Source organism: Cupressus sempervirens, chromosome 7, assembly GCF_028749045.1.
Source record: "Cupressus sempervirens isolate cs-2001-9-10 chromosome 7, ASM2874904v1, whole genome shotgun sequence".
Taxonomy (NCBI): domain Eukaryota; kingdom Viridiplantae; phylum Streptophyta; class Pinopsida; order Cupressales; family Cupressaceae; genus Cupressus; species Cupressus sempervirens.
The window spans coordinates 29,950,055-29,975,423 of NC_143124.1; the positions used below are offsets into that span (position 1 = coordinate 29,950,055).

Here is a 25,369-nt window from a genome sequence, read left to right on the forward strand (position 1 = left end):
TCCACCAATCAATAAACATAGCAACATCAAATCCCTTCAAAAACCTTTCCTATAGGACACTTCTACCATACTTTGGTGTCATCGTTACCTAGGATACTTTAACACGAGAAACAATATGCCATGCACAAAAAAAATACCCAAATAATGAATGAAACCAAAGCACTCTCATTCCTCTTTCATTTCCAATTTCTTCCTTTTGTTCAAAGAATATACGTAATTATCAAGGAACCCAAAAAAATGCCATATTGTGTAATGCCCCGCCAAGGGATCCAAAAGAATTAACCTAAAGTTTTACTAAGTTTGCTAAAAAAAAATATTTTTCTAAAAGTAAGAACGTATAACGTACACATCAACACAATAGTAGCGGAAACAATAACATGTAATCATCAACAAACATACATAACAGGTTTCATTCCTTAAGGATCCCAAGACGTTGAGTCACATTTTAAATTTAATTAATTCTAAGTCTAACTACTACCACATCCACATGAAAGAATAATAAGAAAGTCCAATGTCCATAATATACATTTGTTCTGAATGCCCCTTGGCAAATTAATTTGGAATGCTCAATCATCCACTGTACATGTCACAGGGTATGAAAGGCTAAAAGAATATACATAAATAGAAATAAAGATACATCATCCTCTAAGAATCCATGATACAAAGTACAGTAAAATAAATGAAACTATATACTATACATGATACATTCATCCATCATAAAAGATATAAACATCCAACATAAAATACAACTAACCATCATAAAACATAACTAACTAAGTGTGTGGTTCCTCCCAACCATCAATAGCATAATTAGACCATCATGGGCCCTAGCCATCCCAAACATATAACATCCCAAATCACCGAAGAGATCATCGGTACTATAGTAATAGGGACATCACTCCTAAAACATACTACATCATATGCATAAAGAAATCTAACATACTAGAATAAAGCATAGTAAACAACATCATCTATACATGATAAACAAGCATACCAAGAAGCTCCAGCCACGGTAGCAACAGACGGATCTCAAATGGTAAGAGTGAAAAAGCACTACCACCCGACCACGTGAAACCTAAATGGTCCACTCCCACCACGCTGAGGAGATAGTCTCAAGTCCCAAATAGGATATCAAATCACATAATCACAAGTACTCTCTAAGTCCAGGAAATTCTAAAAGTATACTAACTCAAAGGTTCCAACACATAGATCGACATCTAGACCCAGAGGCACCACAAAGACATGTAGGGAATCTACTATGCAAGCGAGAAAGTGTCATCGTACGAATCACGTTGGAAGTTACCCGAGAAATCCCTTAGGAATCTCGGATCCCCTGTGTTCCTGTGGCCACTAGTATCCTCTCGTATTGATGAGGCATACTACGAAATGCAAGGTCGTAACCAAGCGTTCTCTCTACCCCATCCTAACCTGTACTAGCACTCAAGGCATGGGAGAGAACATACAATTATCTTATTAGGTTCATTTTAATCCCCATTTAGTGTAAATGTTTTCACTTATTAAAACAACTTACAATGAGTTACCCTTGCAGCCACTTAGGGCCCCAGCCCCCATTGCAAGCCACTTCCCGACACTACACATAGATAACCTACCCTAGGCATATGAAATCACAAATCACAAAATCACCTCAGCCCTATACAAGTGACCGGAAAGCATCACAAGTATAATCCACAATAATCACATCAGTTCTCTATGAGCAACTAGAAAGCATCAAATAATAAGCATGATGATCACAATAGTTCTCTATCAGCAACTGAAAGAATCAATGATAAATCACAATATCCAATGGTTCTCCAACGAGCAACCAAAAAGTATCCCAATAATAAATCACAGTACTAATCAAAGACTCCAAAATGGTCAAGTCAAAACATGTCACACAATGACATCATCAAGAACAAAGCATACACTTCAGTCCTCTCAAAGCGACTGGAAGGTAACTCAAGCATAACTGATCGAGACTCAAAAATGGTTAAGTCAAGTATCTCATAAACATACACCTCAGCTTCACACAAGAAGACTAGAAAGCAATAACAATCAATAAATTCATCCATCATAGAGAATATCACACATCACCATGGTTGGGTTTAGAAAGATCGAGAACAAATCATCATAATATCACAATCGCATAACCCCCGAGCCTCTGGTAACAACCTATAACTGGTCAACATCTAAACAACCCCGAAACACCCCAAAGCATAGACAATAAATAGAAAACATAATAGTCTAACAGTTTGGATTTGAAAACATGCAATTGAGTTAAACATTAGACTTTCAGTTTTCATTTCAAGGTATGATTCAAGTTCAAAAGATTTCTAGATTACCCTACAGGTTGACTCATTCACTTGTTCGAATGAAACTAGAATTACCCTCCCATCATGTTTTAAATCAATAATATAATTCTACAATTTAATCAAATAATATCCATTATTAATTAACTTTAATTAAACTAATTTTTAATTAATTTAATTAATAATTATTGATCTGAATACTTATATTAATATCCTCATTAATTACCAATTTATTAATATTTAACTAAAAAAAAACTATTAATAAATTAATAATTACAAAAACTATATTAAAATACATTAATATTTAAATTAACAAATAATAATAAAATCTATCAATAAATACTATTAAATAATCATAATATTAATAAAGTATTATAAATTAATAACACATTTAATATTAGAATCTATTAATTAAAATTATTAAATAATAATATTATTATTTACAAATCATATTAATTAAAAATTTATCTAATTATGATAACTTTAAAACATTAAGTATATAAAATATTTTAAAAGAAACTTTAAATATAAAACCCTTTATAAAATTTATACATTCTTATTAACTTTATAAAGTTGATATCCCCTTATAAAAACAACTCTAAATTAATAACAAGAAACACATTAAACTAATGTTGCCGGTTATTATGAACCCCATGCAATCACAGTACAGATTCGCAGGGACGCGTGAAGGTAAAAAGGTAAGTTGGGGGGGGGGGGTGGGGGGGGGGTGGGGGGGGTACGGGTTAATCCCTCCCCAATCAAACTTTAATAAATTTCTTTTTAAGAATATTTCTCCTTGTTTTTATAAAACGTTTTTTTTCTTTTTTCTTTTTAAAGATTCGCTTATTTTATATTAATCTTGTAATAAGTTAAAACACATAAAACAATGTATTTAACATTATTTATTTCCTTCTTCTTTTTTATCTTTTTTTTTAATATAAGTGTTTCTTTTCCATTAAAACGTTTATATTTATATATGTAAATACATTTAAATTTACATTTTATTAAAATTTAATAAAATAAAATTCAAACATAATATCATATTTATTATTATTATTATTTTTTAATAATCGATTTCAACATTAATCTGATTAGAAAAATAATAATACATTTAACCAATTAATCTCTAATTTAAAAATTATCTTTTAAATCTCAAACCCTTCCCATATTAACTACGTTTTTCTTTTACCTACGAACAGAGTTTCAATTTGGTTATTTTTCTTTCAATCCTAGCGTACAGATGAGATACAATACGAATATCATAAGATTCAGACAAGAGAACGAAAGATTCATACTACGAAATTTAGAAAATTCAATCACAATAATCACAGGCACGAAGAAGATAGGATTAGCTAAGTAACATAATTTTAACTGGGTGCATAAAACTCAAGAACCTACCTGGTTCTGATGCTAAATCATGACGCCTAGAAGATTTGGGAGAGAATTCGCTTCTATCCAAGAACTTTTCTCTAACAGTTTCCCCAAAATTCCTTTCCAAAATTCGCTTCCAAATTTGCTCCCCAAATTCCTTTTTTTCAAAAAAGAACCCTCTAATTGTGATAAAGAGTTCTCTCCTTAAATTGGGGAACTGATTGTGCGTTCACTCGGGAGAACTCTTTGCTCACAACCCTTAACTCCATATTAACTTTTATTAATCTTTCTTCATCTTTACTTTTATCATTTCATGCACGTTAAGTGAATTATTAAATAACTTTATTTAATTTTCACTTGACTTCTTTTTTTTTTTTTAAATTAATTTATTACTTTGATTCCCATGCGCACTTTATAACATTATTATTCTTATTTTATCTTTTAATTAATTTTCTTCTATTTTCAACTCATGCACGCATCATGCAAACTTCAATCTTTTTCATAATTTAATATCCTTTCACATTTTTAATAATTGATAAAATATTTGATTAACTTAAATAACAATAATATTTAGCATTTATTTAAAAATGAACCCTAAATATATTATTATTAAATTAAATAAATATTATCACGTTCTAAATTTAAACTTATAGCTTTTATCTCTGAATTTAATTCTTTTTATTTAATTAATTTCTCAATTAATTAAATATAATTAAATATTCAAACATCATAATAATTTCTCATTAAATTAATTCATTAATTAATCTTTTAATTACACTTAATTAATAGAAAATACACCAAAGACTCATCAAGACAACATACGAAAACCCATCATAGCAAAACACATACTAAATCAAACAAAGGGTTATAATCACGAATTAACGTCATTCGTTTGGAGGGTACTCAACTTAGATACTTGTCCTAATTGTCAATTAGGACAAATGGCTTAAAGGGTTGGGATTTGGACATAAGATTTATCTCCCCTCTCTTACCATTGAGATAATGCGATAGGGTAGGCTCATCCTGACAATTCAGAGAAGTCGATACCCGGTACCTGCAACCTGCATAAAACTCATGCATGTACAGACACAATATTCTAAGCTAAACAAGCAATGGCAAGAAGTGGTGCATCGTGTAGATCCTGACTAGCAGGTGACTAGGACTCCCTTCCTTAACCACGTTAGAAACACCATACATAAAGAAAACAAACACACACACCATACACATGCAAGTATGGGGTAAGTATCCATAAGAAAACACATATTATAGTCCATCTAACTTATCATCATCAATAATTGAAAATACTGAATAATCATCATACATACATGAAATATAGAGTACCAAATAATCTCATCATAAAAATCAATTGAATCTAAAACAATAACTGATAAACTCAAGGTCATGCTACTAATCATAAGCATAAAACTGGCCTAAAAGAATTCGACAATGATAACAGAAATGCGAACTAGGGGTGGGCACTACATCCACCCCCTCTTGACTTGGGCTTACTCCTAGAAGCCTACAAGGATGGTAAAGTTAAGAACTCACTGTGCGAGTCCCATTGAACCCTTTCCCCCTGTATGAGGATATGACTCTACTGAGAACACTACAACACACTTAGAGCAATATTATTTTGGTTTAATAGTAAACCAAAAACCATATTGATCCGACATTCATCCTTCTTACCAAGTACTGAAATAGATCCCCTAAACACTCTAAACAAGAATAACATAATACTTGCAAGGAAAATCAAAGGTATACTACCTTAAAGCATAGATGAGAGATACATGTTTTGAAAACAGAATAAGTTTTCAATTTTTAGTTTTGACCTATGTTTAGTTTTACGTATAATTTTTAGTTTTGAAGTCTAAGTGTTGAAGTATGAAAAATATACAACTAATAGTTTAAGTTCTCTTTCATTTCAACTATTTCAAGTTTCAGTTTGAAAAAGATACACATAATAGTTTAAAGTTTTCATTCCTGCTCAACTACTTAACACTAGTGGCGTTCTAATATACCCAGAGCTCCCAATGTAGAAACTCAGGCTTTGATACCGGATGTAACGCCCTGCCAAGGGATCCAAAAGAATTAACCTAAAGTTTTACTAAGTTTGCTAAACATTTTTTTTTTTAAAAGTAAGAAACTATAACGTACACATCAACACAATAGTAGCGGAAGCAATAACATGTAATCATCAACAAACATACATATCAGGTTATATTCCTTAAGGATCCCAAGACGTTGAGTCACATTTTAAATTTAATTAATTCTAAGTCTAACTACTACCACATCCACATGAAAGAATAATAAGAAATTCCAATGTCCATAATATACATTTGTTCCGAATGCCCCTTGGCAAATTAATTCGGAATGCTCAATCATCCACTGTACATGTCACAGGGTATGAAAGGCTAAAAGAATATACATAAATAGAAATAAAGATACATCATCCTCTAAGAATCCATGATAAAAAGTACAGTAAAATAAATGAAACTATATACTATACATGATACATTCATCCATCATAAAAGATATAAACATCCAACATAAAATACAACTATCCATCATAAAACATAACTAACTAAGTGCGTGGTTCCTCCCAACCATCAATAGCATCATTAGACCATCATGGGCACTAGCCATCCCCAACATATAACATCCCAAATCACCGAAGAGATCATCGGTACTATAGTAATAGGGACATCACTCCTAAAACATACTACATCATATGCATAAAGAAATCTAACATACTAGAATAAAGCATAGTAAACAACATCATCTATACATGATAAACAAGCATACCAAGAAGCTCCAGCCATGGTAGCAACAGACGGATCTCAAATGGTAAGAGTGAAAAAGCACTACCACCCGACCGCGTGAAACCTAAATGGTCCACTCCCACCGCGCTGAGGAGATAGTCTCAAGTCCAAAACAAGATATCAAATCACATAATCACAAGTACTCTCTAAGTCCAGCAAATCCTAAAAGTATACTAACTCAAAGGTTCCAACACATAGATCGACATCTAGACCCAGAGGCACCACAAAGACATGTAGGGAATCTACTATGCAAGCGGGAAAGTGTCATCGCACAAATCACGTTGGAAGTTACCCAAGCAATCCCTTAGGAATCTCGGGTCCCCTGTGTTCCTGCGGCCACTAGTATCCTCTCATACTGATGAGGCATACTACAAAATGCAAGGTCGTAACCAAGCATTCTCTCTACCCCATCCTAGCCTGTACTAGCACTCAAGGCATGGGAGAGAACATACAATTATCTTATTAGGTTCATTTTAATCCCCATTTAGTGTAAATGTTTTAACTTATTAAAACAACTTACAATGAGTTACCCTGGCAGCCACTTAGGGCCCCAGCCCCCATTGCAAGCCACTTCTCGACACTACACATAGATAACCTACCCTAGGCATATGAAATCACAAATCACAAAATCACCTCAGCCCTATACAAGCGACTGAAAAGCATCACAAGTATAATCCACAATAATCACATCAGTTCTCTACGAGCAACTGGAAAGCATCAAATAATAATCATAATGATCACAACAGTTCTCTATCAGCAACTGAAGGAATCAATGATAAATCACAATATCCAATGGTTCTCCAATGAGCAACCAGAAAGTATCCCAATAATAAATCACAATACTGATCGAAGACTCCAAAATGGTCAAGTCAAAACATGTCACACAATGATATCATCAAGAATAAATCATGCACTTCAGTCCTCTCAAAGCGACTAGAAGGTAACTCAAGCATAACTGATCGAGACTCAAAAATGGTTAAGTCAGGTATCTCATAAACATACACCTCAGCTTCACACAAGAAGACTAGAAAGCAATAACAATCAGTAAATTCATCCATCATAGAGCATATCACACATCACCATGGTTGGGTTTAGAAAGATCGAGAACAAATCATCATAATATCACAATCGCATAAGCCCCGAGCCTCTGGTAACAACCTATAACTGGTCAACATCTAATCAACCCCGAAACACCCCAAAGCATAGACAATAAATAGAAAACATAATAGTCTAACAGTTTGGATTTGAAAACATGCAATTGAGTTAAACATTAGACTTTCAGTTTTCGTTTCAAGGTATGATTCAAGTTCAAAAGATTTCTAGATTACCCTACAAGTTGACTCATTCACTTGTTCGAATGAAACTAGAATTACCCTCCCATCATGTTTTAAATCAATAATATAATTCTACAATTTAATCAAATAATATCCATTATTAATTAACTTTAATTAAACTAATTTTTAATTAAATTAATTAATAATTATTGATCTAAATACTTATATTAATATCTTCATTAATTACCAATTTATTAATATTTAACTAAAAAAAAACTATTAATAAATTAATAATTACAAAAACTATATTAAAATACATTAATATTTAAATTAACAAATAATAATAAAATCTATCAATAAATACTATTAAATAATCATAATATTAATAAAGTATTATAAATTAATAACACATTTAATATTAGAATCTATTAATTAAAATTATTAAATAATAATAATATTATTTACAAATCATATTAATTAAAAAGTTATCTAATTATGATAACTTTAAAACATTACGTATATAAAATGTTTTAAAAGAAACTTTAAATATAAAACCCCTTATAAAATTTATACATTCTTATTAACTTTATAAAGTTGATATCCCCTTATAAAAACAACTCTAAATTAATAACAAGAAACACATTAAACTAATGTTGCAGGGACGCGTGAAGGTAAAAAGGTAAGTTGGGGGGTGTACGGGTTAATCCCTCCCCAATCAAATTTTAATAAATTTCTTTTTAAGAATATTTCTCCTTGTTTTTATAAAATGTTTTCATAAACATTTTTTTTTTTTCTTTTCTTTTTAAAGATTCGCTTATTTTATATTAATCTTGTAATAAGTTAAAACACATAAAACAATGTATTTATCATTATTTATTTTCTTCTTCTTTTTTAATCTTTTTTTTTTTTAATATAAGTGTTTCTTTTCCATTAAAACGTTTCTATTTATATATGTAAATACATTTAAATTTACATTTTATTAAAATTTAATAAAATAAAATTCAAACATAATATTATATTTTTTATTATTATTATTATTTTATTTTTTTAATAATCGATTTCAACATTAATCTGATTAGAAAAAAAATAATACATTTAACCAATTAATCTCTAATTTAAAAATTATCTTTTAAATCTCAAACCCTTCCCATATTAACTACGTTTTTCTTTTACCTACGAACAGAGTTTCAATTTGGTTATTTTTCTTTCAATCCTAGCGTACAAATGAGATACAATATGAATATCATAAGATTCAGACAAGAGAATGAAAGATTCATACTACGAAATTTAGAAAATTCGATCACAATAATCACAGGCTTGAAGAAGACAGGATTAGCTAAGTAACATAATTTTAACTGGGTGCATAAAACTCAAGAACCTACCTGGTTCTGATGCTAAATCATGATGCCTAGAAGATTTACGAGAGAATTCGCTTCTATCCAAGAACTTTTCTCTAACAGTTTTCCCAAAATTCCTTTCCAAAATTCGCTTTCAAATTTGCTCCCCAAATTCTTTTTTTTCAAAAAAGAACCCTCTAATTGTGATAAAGAGTTCTCTCCTTAAATCGGGGAACTGATTGTGCGTTCACTCGGGAGAACTCTTTGCTCACAACCCTTAACTCCATATTAACTTTTATTAGTCTTTCTTCATCTTTACTTTTATCGTTTCATGCACGTTAAGTGAATTATTAAATAACTTTATTTAATTTTCACTTGACTTCTTTTCTTTTTTTTTAAATAATTTATTACTTTGATTGCCATGCGCACTTTATAACATTATTATTCTTATTTTATCTTTTAATTAATTTTCTTCTATTTTCAACTCATGCACGCATCATGCAAACTTTAATCTTTTTCATAATTTAATATCTTTTCACGTTTTTAATTTATTTTAGAAACTTAATTGATAAAATATTTGATTAACTTAAATAACAATAATATTTAGCATTTATTTAAAAATGAACTCTAAATATATTATTATTAAATTAAATAAATATTATCACATTCTAAATTTAAACTTATAGCTTTTATCTCCGAATTTAATTCTTTTTATTTAATTAATTTTTCAATTAATTAAATATAATTAAATATTTAAACATCATAATAATTTCTCATTAAATTAATTCATTAATTAATCTTTTAATTACACTTAATTAATAGAAAATACACCAAAGACTCATAAAGACAACATACGAAAACCCATCATAGCAAAACACATACTAAATCAAACAAAGGGTTATAATCACGAATTAACGTCATTCGACGCATTCGGAGGGTACTCAACTTAGATACTTGTCCTAATTGTCAATTAGGACAAATGGCTTAAAGTGTTGCGATTTGGACTTAAGATTTATCTCCCCTCTCTTACCATTGAGATAATGCGATAGGGTACGCTCATCCTGACAATTCAAATAAGTCGATACCCGGTACTTGCAACCTGCATAAAATTCATGCATGTACAGACACAATATTCTAAGCTAAACAAGCAATAATAGGAAGTGGTGCATCGTGTAGATCCCGACTAGCAGGTGACTACGACTCCCTTTCTTAACCACGTCAGAAACACCATACATAAAGAAAACAAACACGCACACCATACACATGCAAGTATGGGGTAAGTATCCATAAGAAAACACATATTATAATCCATTTAACTTATCATCATCAATAACTGAAAATACCGAATAATCATCATACATACATGAAATATAGAGTACCAAATAATCTCATCATAAAAATCAACTGAATCTGAAACAATAACTATAAACTCAAGGTCATGCTACTAATCATAAGCATAAAACTGGCCTAAAAGAATTCGACAATGATAACAAAAATGCGAACTAGGGGCGGGTACTACATATTATTGGGGAGAATTACCGCGAACAATTTTTTTTTACTTGAAAACATAAAATATGCTCATCTGTGAAACAATGGCTCGTGCGATTCTTTTAGTTTTCAACTTTATATGGAAGTTTCGTGTCATGAAATATAAGTATATGAGAAATATAGAAAATGAAAAATAGCATATGCTAGAACAATAACTATAAATAATAACTCGGCAATAAAAGCGAACGTTGTTACTTTACCATAACATACAAAAATTTATTTATATATAAGAAAGGTAGGACCAATGCCCTGACTTCAAACTATTACCTAAACAATGGGAGGATCATATTTTCTGAAACTCTGGAATCTCTACGGGGTAGTTGTCAATGCAATCCAGCCATGGGCTTTTATCGGGTTTTTTAATGGTCTTCAAGGCCTTCCAAACAGCACTATTGCATTTAAATCCTGAACCAAATGCTATCTGCCACACTCTGTCACCTTTTTTGACTCTTTGTTTGGCTTCCATGTATGCAAGCTCGTACCACAGTGTACTGCTTGATGTATTGCCAAATCTATGAAGAGTCATCCTTGATGGCTCCATGTGCTGATCTGACAATGATAAATTCTTCTGCAGCTCATCAAGCACTGCCCTCCCTCCCGCATGAATACAAAAGTGCTCAAAAGCTAGTTTGAAGTCTGGGATATAGGGTTTTACGTCCATCTTCAGTACTTTTCTAGAGAAGAGTATGAGAGCAAAGAGGATCTGTTCTGATAGAGGAAGTACTAATGGACCCAGTGTTGTTATGTTGGCTTTAAGTGCATGGCCTGCAACTGCCATGAGCTCCTTGGATATTGTCAAGCCCTTGGTCCCCTTGGAGTCCTCCTTTTGGAAAACGCACCCATAGCTCCTATCATCTTGTCCATTATGAGTCCTCACAATGTGTGAAAGCTGGTATTTTGATCTCCTTCTATCTTTTCTCTTGTTGGATAAGAGAATGGCCGCACCTCCCATGCGAAACAAACAATTGGGCAAAAGCATTGATCTATCTGTCCCATGATACCAGTTCAATGTAATGTTCTCAGTGCTCACAACTACTGCATATGAATTATCATGAACCTGAAGCATGTCTTGTGCAAGATCAAGTGCTATGATCCCCGCACTACACCCCATTCCTCCCAAGTTGAAGCTCAAAATGTTGCCTCTCATCTTGTAGTGATTGATAATCATGGCAGACAATGATGGAGTTGGATTGAACAAGCTGCAGTTCACCACAAGAATCCCAATGTCCTTGGGCCTCACTTTACATTTCTCAAACAGCTCATCCAAGGCACCAAACATAACCATCTCTGATTCTAAGCGAGCTTCTCTCATGGTCAGTCTAGGTGGAGAGGCCAAAATGGCTCCTGGAAAGTATGTGTGCTCTCCTAGACCAGATCTCTCTAGAATCTTCCTCTGAAATTCCAGGCTCTTCTCATCAAAAAGCCTTGTTTCACGAGAGTGGGACATGAAATAGTCTCTTGTTACCTTGAATTCATCAGATGGCTTGTAGCATGCAAAGTCTACCAAGTATATGGCTCCTGGACTATACATATAGTAGACACAAGCAAAGAATCCAATCAAGCCACACACAGACAAAAATCCTACTGAATCAAAGAAAGGCTGCTCCCAGAGTATCCATAAATCTTTCTTCCTTAAGGCTCCTATCATCACAAGCAGAAGAGAAATTCCCAAGAGATACATAGCATTGCTAATCAAATAATGATACCCTAGCTTAACATGCTTGGAATTGACAGAGTGCAAGATGTCGGGTAATTTCCTTTGAACCCTAATTGACAACTTATGGGATCCTGCATTAGGGCCTGAGCTCTCAACCCCTTTGCTCACAATCTCTGTTGACAAAAATCCCTCCTCTTTCACCATTTTGGTAGTGCCCGATAATCTCAAGTAAAATCTTATATATCAATTCAGATCTTATTAAGTAAAGACCCTACAATACAATACAATGGTATACAATCTTATATATTAATTCATATATTCTTAGGTAGAACCCTACAATACAATGCAAGACTGTACCATGAAACTTCCTTACAGCAACTAACTATATTCTGAAGTAATAAACTCTTAACCCAATGAAAACTGGTATGATATGGCATGTAGTTCAAAAATGACCAAAACCAAATATATAACAGCTTGCAAACAAAACCCTGAGCTATGAGCTCAATCAACGCAATGGCTATGAAGAATCATTCACATACCAAAACCCACAATGCTACAATGGCTTACAAGGCTTCTTCACATAGAGAACCATAAATAGAAAGCTCACACAGAAATCCTTCAAAACGATCACTTAAAACTTGAAAACAGTCATTTTAATAATATATCAATGACAGGGGAAGAGACATCTAGAGACAAAAGATTGTTTTATATTCTACCATACAGCAATCTGTATATAAGTTTAAACATGACTTACAATAATAAGGGACTACAAGACTATTTATAATGTTATCACAGAAGAGCATGGTAATCCATATTATAATGAATTGATTGTTTCAGAAGTTATTTTATTCATACATGCTAACGTGACATAACCTCATTGATAGAGTGCCTGAAGAAAGACCCAGATTGACTATTTTCATTTTAAATCCGAGTTAGTTGTCCTACGTCACTCAATCTGCAAATGTTTTGATCTCCAAAATAATAAACAACAAGTGACTTTGCTTTCAAACTAATTAAAATGTACTACAAAATGTTGTTAATTTAATCAGACTAAGCCGCCGTATTGGACACAATTTGATTCTAAAAGGTTGTTGATCAGATAACTGAAATTAAGCCACCATATTGATCAATACAGAGCGTTACATTTCATTCAACTGGGTAGTTGATCTAACGGGATTTATACAGTTTCCCAAGTCATCTCTTGATCATTAATACACGACACAAATCATCGAGTTCAAGCAAGTATTGACGCGTGGAAGTTTTATTCAGTATCAAACGGAATTACAAACTTTTAGTCCACAAAAAGTACGTTAATAAAAAACTCCTACTTTTATTCAAGACCACAAAGCCTTGAGAATGTCAACCTTCATTCATGGAAACGTGTGTTATCCAGCAAAAATAGAAATGTTATTATCTAGGTAGACATGGTAGGTGCCAGGCAAACGTTGCAATTGGTGTTCTCAAATTTTTACCAGAATAATGATAAAATTGTTAAAGGCAATATCCAATTTTAACAAAACTAAACTAACGAAATGTAATTTCTAGTGCATTTGTAGTGGTGACCTACCTTCGTGCTTTGGGCCCCTTTTAGTTAGGGTAATATAATTTATACAAATGTGGTTAAATATATTTCTTAGATTTTGGTTTTATTTTATCTACCTTACCTTTCATTTATAGCTTCAGATTTATAGTTTTGGATTAGACTTATAGATATGGATTTGATATAATTCATGGTTATTAAAATCACATTTCAGCTGTTTAAATTTTAGTTTTATATTTCAATAATTTGTTGCAAGTAATGGTGAGTTAACTTATTGCTTCTTTGTCTTATTTATTTGTTATATTTTTGTAAAGGTGTTACAAATAGTGAAATGTATTTAGAATTTAGGTTAGGCTTATTAGGCACGGGGGAGGCAAGGAAGGTGGCTTGAATCAATACAATCATGGATCTTGAAAATCTTCTCATAAATATTTAAATTGACAAACAAGCAATTGACAAGCTAAGGCAAACATTTAGTAAAACAAGCATCCACAATATAAGCACAATAACATAATTGTTGGTTTTGTGGAAACCCTAGGAATAAGGGAAAAACCATAGTGGAAATTCCTAGCCATAGATCTTACTGCAACAATTAGATTTTTCCATGTCATTTAGATATCGGTCTATGAGACCACCCGGTTAAAGGATTTTACAGCAAATCATATAGAATTCTGAAAAACCTTATTATAAGCAATCTTGTAAAAACATTTTAACTATAAGTCGATAAATTGCCCTTGACTAGTAAACTCAATTAAATGATCTTACAGTGGCAATTTTATGCATGATAGATCTAATAATTCCATTGTTATGATAGCATAGACTCAAATCCTTCACTTCTTCACTTTGTCTCTAATAGTCTCAATCAAAGCAATCCCCTCTCTTTGATTCCATCAATTATATATTCACTCTTTAGATTGGTGATAAAAGACTAAAATTATTACGAAAAATCCACCTTGAAAATCCAAGTGTGGTGGATTAGATTGCTAAATGTGATCATTGACAACTTTGGAGACATCCTGATAAAAAAATTGATCAAACATATTTATATAAATGACTACAATCTCAATTTTATAAAATTGTTTCAACTTTTTTACTCCAAGTAGAAATACCATTAAGATTACCTCCAAAACATACTTTGCACGTGGCATCTTTTGAAGTGATCTTAGATATTTAAAACACATCTTTTGTAGTGTATAAAACACACTTTCTTTTCACCTATAAACTGCATTTTATTACCATACTTGTAAATATTCTTGTCCAATTGTGATAAAATTTGGTTGCCTGAATGCTTAACCAAATATTTCTATGCAATCAAATCCTAATCAATAAATCTAACTTCTCTTTTGGTAATAGAGTAGTTTCTAGAAATGAAAGCATATGAGCAATAATATGTGACCATCAAAAAAAAAAAAATCATCATCATCATATGCCAATAATCTCCCTCTTTGGCATTGATGGAAACACTTAGAAGACTTAGAAAAAAATGACTATGACTTTGACTCCAAGTGACATATACATAACCTTATGAATATAAAATTACAAATTCCTAAACTCAAGTCCCCCTAAAATAATCAAAACAAATTTTCATACTAATCCACATTACATCAAAAATCATGTAGTGCTCCCCCTTACTACATCAAAATTTTCGTACCCATACTACTCCCCCTTGGACAACAATGACAAAGGTAGTATACAGATAGTTAATTTTATTAAGATTGAGAGTAGAGTTTCATATTACAATATATACAAATGATTGAAAATATTAGTATACTTAGCCTTTAAGACTGCTAAGTCGATATGCCAAGCTTTGACAAGATTTTCAACAATGACTTTTTGACCATGTGGGTTGAATGTTATCTCTTTCATTCAATCCACTATACACATATCTAGGTAAGCCAATACCTATTTAGTTGACTTGACTGCATGTTGTGAGATATCCATCTATGCAATCATGGTACTTTATGATTCTACCAACTGATTTATCCTCTTTTCCTTTTCAATTCAATAGGTTTTAAACTTTTGATGAACTATACCAATACTTGTACCATACCGAATAATAGACATGTTGGCAGTGAGCCAACATCCCTCAAGGGGTTTGTGACATGGCTTAATTGCCTCTTATAGTTTTATAATACTATTGGTTGTATCAAGCACTAGCATGTCAATATTTTGGTGCAACAAAAAGCCTTTCTAACAATTGGTATCATAGCTTGGTCACTGGTTCGAATCTAGTAGGCTACAATGAGTGATGCTGGGAGAGGAGTTGTTGGCAGTGAACTAACATTCCTTGTGGGGTTTGCGACATGGCTTAATCGGCTCATGTGGTTCTATAACACTATTTTTTATATCAAGCATTGACAAGTTGATCTTTTGGTGCAACGACAACCCTAACATTTCTAACAAGACTCAGTGACAAATTTGGAATTATGAGTTAAGGTATTTGATTCCTTATGTGTAATAACTTTCTTCTTTTCTATATCTTCAAGAAATAATTTGAAGGTTTAAATAGTTACTAGTCTCTTACACTTTTGTAAATTATGATTGCTTTTATCTTATTTACTACAATACTTAATGTCCTCTTGTACTTTACAATTTTTTATTTCATCTCCTCCAATCTTTTTTTGTTGTAATTTCCCAAATGGTGGGGTTTTGGGATCTTCCCCACAACACTAGAATCGAGTAATGGATATTTTGGGGATTTCACACCTATTTTAAGTAATCATTGAGAGTTTGTTGAATATAGTTGTCTTAAACAAAGATTTGTACTATAAGAAAGTATAAATAGTAAAGGTTAATCTTAATGAATATGAACATGCTATAATTATAAATAGCCATGATTGGATGAACATATCTACTATGACTGGTGATTGAATGTGGATAGAGGTAAATGACTCTTATAATAAATTCTAACTCTCTATTTAAGAGACTTGGAAATATTTTAAAGATTAAATTTCTCTCATTTAGTATAATGGTTGGTAAGAAACTCGAGAGAGTATTTTAGATGTTTTACATAATGATGTGGTAGTTTATTCAAATATGGAAAGAAGAAAGTTAGACAAAGAGTTAGATTATTTCAAAAATGCATACAGGTCTAAAACATTGTCATTCAACACCTTATCATGGCATTTGTAGCAAGTAACAAGTGCACAATTGTATTCAAAATTTATCCAAGTTTCTAACTTTTTACTTTGCATCTTAGATCTCAAAGTTGTCTGAATGTTTTGACCTAATATTTTGGGAACATTTCCTAATATGATCAGTGTTATTCTTGTAAGAATTTGGTATAGCTCTAATACCGTGTAAGAATTTTCCTTAGGGAAAAATTCGCCCAAGACCAAGAAGCACAATAACTAGTACAAAATAGACCAACTGAGTATGACCAGAATAACAATATGATATTCAATTCATTGTATACTACACTAAGAGTGCCTGTATATAAAGGCCAGTGGATTATCCTCCATTGAGCACAGAAGTTAGTGTGATGATGAGAGGATAAGCTTAACATAGGTGTGTCACGTAAAAAGATGTTGTAGACACCATGTGCTTAATTAGAGTGTGAACAACTATGTTCTCAACATGACAACTCAGTTGATTATGATACCATGTGCTAAATTGGAGTTGCTTACTCTTATGTTGTCAACAAGACAACTCATATGAGTACACAAACTCCTAGTTGTCTAACCTAAGAAATAATAAAATAATGCATTTATCCTAAGTAAACTTAAGTAAAGTGTAAATAATTATTTTTTTACACTAACACCCCTACTTGAGTGCAACTTAGTGGAATTTACTTAAGCCCACAAAAGCTATGATGAAATGACCCAAGTACAATGCAATGTTGAAATGTAATGAAATCTCTTTGCAAACAAAGAAAGAGGAAAAACCTCATGGGAAAAACTATCCCCCAAAAAGAGAGAAAAGTACAAGAAAGAAAGATGCATGAATGGATGGAGTAAACAAGACCACCCCCACCCCCACCCCCCCATCATGACATGCATCATGCATATACAATAGAGAATCCCTCGATGAAATCCACCCCTTAGTGAAGGATCTCCAAATGATAAGTGCTTGAGGACAAAAGAAAATCCAATGCTGACAAACAATATTTCTCCCTTAGGGAAGAAGATACACCAAATATAGGTGCAAGTATGCTTCCCACTATGGATAGGAAGATGGAAGAGGAATCTAGATGTAGTATGCAATGGATGTTGCCTCTAAAATATTCTCAAATTTTGATAGGTCCTTGATGAATGAAGATGCCACAAACCAATCTGGTGAATGCTCAAGAAGGTGGCAAACAAGGAAGCATGTCCATGTATGATGTTGAATCAAGCTCCAAAGACAATGAAGCATCTTGATAGGAAAATGTAGGAAGAGAAGAAATGGTGCCTCCCCTCAATGATGTAGGCAAAATTGCACTATGAAAGCTAAATAATGTTCCTCCTTGTAGAAAGAAATTGTGTTATAGGTGTGGTAGAGAATGCTCCCCAATTGATAGGAAAAATCCTCAAAAAATAGGATGTCTAAGGAAACTGGAATGCAATCTCCATAGACTGATATGACTCCTCATAAGTGAAAGAGTCATTCTCCAACTACTGTAAAGAAGCCACAATCATGTTAGAACAATCAAGTGGTTGAGGGTCAGAATGTCTCCTCGTAATGAGTGAAGAAGTCTCCTCAACAAAGAGAAGATTGATGTCATCAATGATGTCTTCCACATCTTCAATGTGAGACTCCACGAATAGCACTACAATGTCTGGAAGGAAGCCATCCCATGAAGCTAAAGTAGGAAAATATGGTATATCTTCCTACACTAAATTAGGAGCATTTGTGGTTGGAACTAGATTAGTATAAGAAACAAGAGCAGTAGGAGGTGGGATCTCATTTGGAGTTGGAGGTACCATAACTAGAGTGACTAAAGATAGAATGTCCTCTAGAAATAGAGGGACTTGAGGATCTCATATTCTTCCCAAAGAGCCATCCAAATGTCATGAGGAAAACTTTCCATACTAAGAGGAGAAAAAAGTTTCCTCACTCATACTCTGATATAGAAAGTGAAGAAGTGTAGAAACATGTCTCCAAGTAGGATTAGGTGGCAATATCTTCAAGGAGAGATAAGGAAACTCTTCCTGATGTTCTCTTAGATGATCAAGCATCAAAACACTCCATTTGGGATAATTCGTCGTTGTCAATTTTGGTTGAAAACCATACTGACATATGTGAGAAGACTCCATGAGATCATTTAATGAACCCCCCAAAATGCAAAAATAATCAATCAACCCCCCCTAATGTATGATTTGGCACTTTATAGGTAGTTCAATTACAATGGGCCACTTTGTCAATTTTGACCTTAGTGGACTTCTGATTTTCTATTTACAACCCCGTCTTATAGTTCAAATCTGGAACTTTACAATGTAGCTCAGAAATACAACAAATTTGAAACAATACAATGCAAAGAATGGACCTATTTCTAAAAGTGATATTTCTATTTGCACAAGCCTATAATTTGATTGTAAATCTAGAAAGTAGATGAAAAATTAATCACTTTCAAAAAAAAAATGGAACCTAATTATGTGTCTAAATGAGCCCTGTTGGCGCTCAAAATTGTAGCCCTGATTTTGAGCACTGTGGAGAATTTAAGCCCTATGAAAGCTTTTTGATGCCTATGTATCTGACTGCCAATCTGAAGCCTAAATGGTGTTTACTGTTTCTAACACCCTACTTTTAGCCTGTCCATGTGTTCCATGAAGTTAGATCATCATTCTGAGCTATTCGGCGAAGTCCTATTTTCAGAAATTGTCAATCTTGCATTTTCACCTAAGTGTCAAACAGCGAAAGGAGGCTGTGTTTGCCATTGAATATATCGTACCTAGAAATGATTCATGACTCACCACTTTGAGAGTATCTAATATCCATACCTGAGAACTTATGTTTCAGATTTTGAATCGTTTCAAGTCCATTTGAATAGGTTTTGAATCCCTCAAAGTTGGTTAGTTACTGTTTTCATGCTTTTGCACTTTGCACCTAATTCTGGGAAGCCTTGTTTGACGTGCAATAAATTTTAACCAGTTGACCTGAATGTTGAAATTTTTATTGTATTTCATTTTAGGTGTCAGAGACTTGTTATATTTCAAGTTTCATATCATGACGAATCCGTTTGATCAGTTTTCAAGCGTGATTCAAAATGGAATTTTTGACTTTTTGTTGGTGTCAGCACTTGCAGATTTATTAGTACCCTAGTTCGTGACGTTATAACTTGAAATTCGTGATTGGAAAGATCAAATGGATTGTACCCCTATGTTGTCCACTGAAAATTCTTTAAGTATGCCAGTTTGTAAGTCATGACGAATCCATTTGCACACTTTTCCAGGTCAATTCCATTCGCAAAAAATGCTTTCTGTCAGCATGTCCAATTTGCAAAATTCTGAGTAGCCCACTTTGACTGATCACCATTTGCACCCTATTATTTTTCATGATCCTAAATCGTAGATCCGTAATGTCCTCATGAAAAAGAATGAGCACCCCAGTTTTCATTTTGCCATGTGCTCATTTGCCTAGTTTTCCAAGCCAAATCCAAACGCACTTTCCAGTTTTCTAACATGTTTATCTGCAGGTGAATTAAAGTTTAATTTTTAGCAACTTCGGAGGTCAATATCTTTTGACCTTGATGTCGTCATGCAATGAGATTTGGCAAGCCTGTGAACATGTTAGAGAGAACAGAGATCCTGAGTTTCAGAGCTTAGTCTATTGTTCGGGTCAGTTTTTAAAGGCAGTCAACAGTCCTCCTAACATGAAAAGTGACATGGTGCAAAAAGGGGATAAAAATGAGTTTCTAATTAAAAATCAATGATCAAACTTGATTCTAATCAGTTTGAGAGTGTTCAGTTGATCAATTTCTAGCTTAGCTGTTTGGAAACGAAATTTTTTTTAGTCGGACCCACTTTGGGGCCGAGCTAAATTTATCAAGATTTACAACATTTTGTGAAAATTTTCTAGAAATGACAAGGATGAGGTTGAAGATTGTATTCATGGTTTTATTATAGTAGAAAATCTTGGTAAAGTTTGCACGTTATGTGGTTTTATCGTGTAGAGTATTGAAACAATTTTTGACATCCAATGGCCAAAAGCTCACCATGAAACAAATTAATATAAGTGCAAAGTCCACGGCTTGCTAAGTAGAGGATGCCATATAAAAGAACCAATAGCAGATATAAACAGGGGTTCAGTAGAGTGTTCCAGAGGCGAGTAGTCAACCGATTGAGAGAGATGCAGGGATGGGGGACGATCAAAGCTTGGTTCAATCCGTGGGTGGAGGAAGGAAAGGAAGAGAATTCATGAGGGCCCCTGCTATTTCGCCATGCAAGCAAAGTTGGGATGGGAGTTAGCTATAATTCCCTGCTCTCCACTGCTCCCCCCTCCGCTCTGCCCTCTCCAGTCAAGCTATAGCCGGAGTAGCAAGGTAGCACGCAATGCAATAATATTAAAGAATGGCGCCCATAGATTGAATCATAACTATAATATCAGGATGCCCCGAGTTGTGAAGCAAGCTGATAGAAGAGGGTAGAAAGGAGCGACCCTGCGTAAAAGAAGATTCCATGAAGCCTACAGCTCACGCCATAGTCCAAGCCGCATGAGTAGCAGGATCCAAGGTTACTCCATGCATAAAGCAAAGAGCCCCACCCAGGTAAGAGCATGGGAGAGAAGCAACAGACCACAGCATTTGGAGGCGACAAGGACAAAAATCAACTCACGCAAATGAAGGAATAGGGAAGGTTAAAGAATGAATCCCGCGCAACCGCAGAGCATAAAGGAATTCTGATCAAAATAGAAAGCCGTCATAAAAAATGTAGATATTGATAAAGAACAGGCCTCTCATGCATCAGAGGATGTCTTCATTCCAAACATGTGTAATGCCAATATCCCATATTTGTCGTGGGAAGATATTTTAGCTTCTTAAATACAAACCTTTACAGAATCGTAAATGTCTAGAGAAAGGCTCTATTAAAAGCCGCAACCTTGGAAAGAGGGACCCACCCGTGCAAATTATAAAGACAGTTGGATCCGGTTGATAGCAACATAAAATTTTGAACAAACAAACGTGTACGGAAGAGCGGTGATGTCAGCGAGTTGGAGGTCACCGGGAAACTCAAAAATTTAGCTCCTCGCTACTTCGCTAGCCGGGAAATCTCAAAAAATCTGGCTAGCGACATAGCGAGGTTGCCGAAAAATTTTGAAAATCCGGCAAGAGTTCAAAAATTTGGCAGAGTCAAAATGCAACATGGGTCCCGCGTGCAATGCCATCAGTGAATCGAATGGTGACAAGTGGCGGCGATAGAGTGACTGGATTATGATGTGGCGAGCAAATGTCAGGAGCACACCGGATTGCGCCATGTGGCAGATCTAACGGTTCGCGTTACCTCACTAACCGAAGTTTCTCACCAGTTAAGCATGGAAAAGTAGCGAGGAGATGACACATGGTGAATGATGCAGATCAGGTGTCCAATCATGGAGCGCCACTTGGCACTGGTCAAACATAGAGTTGACCACAGTTTCAAAAGGCAGTGAAATTAAAGAATAAAAAATAATAATATTTTATTATTATTTTTATAAAACATGCATGATCAATCATCCAAGAGATATTTTTTCTAAAGTTTTGACTTTAGAATTTTTTAAATTTTTCAAGTTTAAAAAAAAAAATCAAATGTGCAAAAATGAGTTTCTAGCGAAGGGGACTATTTTTCAAACGAATATTTCAGGCATTTCCTAGAGGCTAGATATGCCTTATCATATACCGTTGGAATCGTGAGGATCTAAATTTTTCATTTCTGAAGTCAAATTTTGCACAGGTAGTAGCTGGTTCAAGCTACAGGAGGTTTTCTTTCAGAATTCCAGATTGCAGCCGAATTTAGGTGTTAATGTTCAATTTTGATTTCTGGCATGGTAATGAGCTAAATATGGATAAAACACAGTAAAAATGCAGTTAGGGTCAAATTGGTTCAGATTTACTTAGTAAAAACTCATTTTCACTAGCTTTTTCATAAGAAATCAGATATTTAGCAAATAAGGGATTTCATCATTCAGGAGGAAATATTTGTAAATCAGTTAGAGTATAATGATGAAAATCAAATTAGATTGAAGACAGAGGTTAGAGAGAGTCTTTTCAATTGTAGAAGATTGGATTTCAAGTGGACACCTGGCAATTGCATATCAGATCCAGGAGTTCATCTGGGCTATATCATTCTTTCTTTCTATCATTGTAAGGGTTCCAATTTTTGGAGAAAAACCAGTCACTACTGAGGTACCAGATTTTGGGTCCAGTTTTGATATGTTCCCATACTGTGATACCACATATTTCTTTAGCAATTTCTCTCATGTGAACAGTAGTAGGAAGATAAATACAGATAGTTTAGACCTGTTAGGTTGTTTCATGTCTTTCATTTCATGCATATGATTGTATGTTTTCAAGGAAATAATCAAAGAGCAGCAAATAATTAAGTTTTAGTTGAATCTTGTCTCCATTCTCATTGAATTTCAATGTTTTACGATCTCTGAACAAAGAGTTTAGGTTGTAGTTGCAGTCCCCTAAGACTGTATGTTGTTTCATTGTTGCTGATAATTCAAGGAATTGTGTAAATCCTTCATACAAATCAATAGGGTTGCAGATTTATTGAGGAGGATATCATGTAAGAATGAGATTTTAAACTGAACATAGATGTCTATTTACAAGTTAAATAGATAGATCTATATCTGAAGATACACACATGTCTCAGATATTCATATGTATGTTTGTGATGCATGAATTTTCCCAATGGACTAGGCACTGATCAGCTACAGGGTCATTACTTTCTCACTGCTGCATATCTGAGGTTTGTTGAAATCAACATCAAAAATCAAATGCTTTTCCCCTTTCATGTTGAAGAGTTATCATAGAATGCCCTCACTCAGCTTATGAGATTCATAGATTTGCATCTAGCTATCGTAGATTTATGTTATCTCATGAGTTATTAGGAGAAATAAGGGTTTTATCTGCTTCATTAGATTCAGTGTATGCTTTGACAACTGGTACCATATAAGGAATCTATAGGTTCACCCGCCTAGGTTTTGCAGAGCCTGAAGTGCAGGAGTATAGCCTTATAGTTGGCCTGGTGTCTGAATGGATGGGTTGATAATGGGAGTTAGCTACCCCTAGATATGTTTTGTTCTCATCAGGGTAATTGGAAATGGGTAACATTTTCAAACACCAACAAAATCTACATAAATTATTTGAATTTATATTAGATTCTTTAATAGGACCATTTTTAGATTAGTTGTTTGAATAAGTGAAAGTTTAGAATTTTTTGTTTAGATCAAAATGTAATGAAAGAACATGAAAATTGTTAGAATGTGAATTCTTTGTGATGTAAAGTCATTATTGTGTGCATGTAACCAGAAACTTCAAACTGGTGAAAGCAATGATACAATGGGAGAAGTTTTCAATACTCATCAAGCAAGGGTTATCATACAACTGAGAAAGCAAGGATTTGTACAAATGGATAATTCTTAATCACAAGCCAAATTCAATTTTTTTCGTTCTCTAATTTTAGTGGATTAATCTTATCTTAGATTTTTTACTGTGTTAATTCTTCATTTGCAGGTCACCAAAGAAGAGGGCTAATAAAGTCAAAGCACCAATGATTAAGGCTGAGATGCCAAAATCATCTGCAAAATAGTATTATCAATTCACATCCTCAATATTTATTAATGATTTTTTTTCAAGTACCATTGTGTGTTAATCATCTTATGCCTGGAATTGCAAAGGATTTAGCTATAAAAAGGAGATGTGTTGAATTGGCAATTGTTATATATTCTTAGGTTCAACTTTGTTCACCTATTCATCATTTCCTATAGTAGCTCCCCCATTTACTTGTATAAACTATGTACTTGAAGAATCACATGTTTTAGATTTTATTTTTTGAAGAGATGATCTTAGAAAAATGACTAACAAAGTCATGCTCTTGTTTCAAATGGCCCTCCATAAGATTTACATTCATGATGGTTGTATAACTATCTCCCATCATACAAGCCACACCCTTCTAATACCCTAATTTTCTTGGTGTGACTAAAATATCTAATGAATAGCCAACATGGGAAATAGAGGTTAGTTACATATTCTAGAGATACAAATATGATGATTTTGACACTGAAGAATATATGTCACGATATAGATCTAATTGCTTTTATGTCTACTTATCTTAAGAATCTATTACTATGATGGAAAAAAATTTCATAAGAGAAGAAAATGGATAGTGTGGGTAGAGGAATGAATAAGTGAAAGACACATTTTTAGAATATTTAGACATAAATCCAAAACTATAGGAAGTCAATTAGGGCATACTTGAGCTATTAGATGGAGACTCCCCTAACTAAAACTTGGAACTATAAGCAAATTAATTTGAGGGAAAAAGCCACTCATTATATGCCAAAGCTACATCCTTTGTTTTAAATATAGTTTGAATAAATCAAACATTGTAACTCCTC

General features: G+C 33.4%; 1 pseudogene across 1 annotated transcript; it reads right to left on the reverse strand.

The window, feature by feature from the left end:
* Positions 1–10,831: 10,831 nt before the first annotated feature.
* On the reverse strand, positions 10,832–13,065 carry LOC149545270 (3-ketoacyl-CoA synthase 9 pseudogene; annotated as a pseudogene). The gene has a single exon (XR_016353557.1). The product of XR_016353557.1 is annotated as a 3-ketoacyl-CoA synthase 9 pseudogene (transcript).
* Between the last annotated feature and the right edge of the window lie 12,304 nt (positions 13,066–25,369).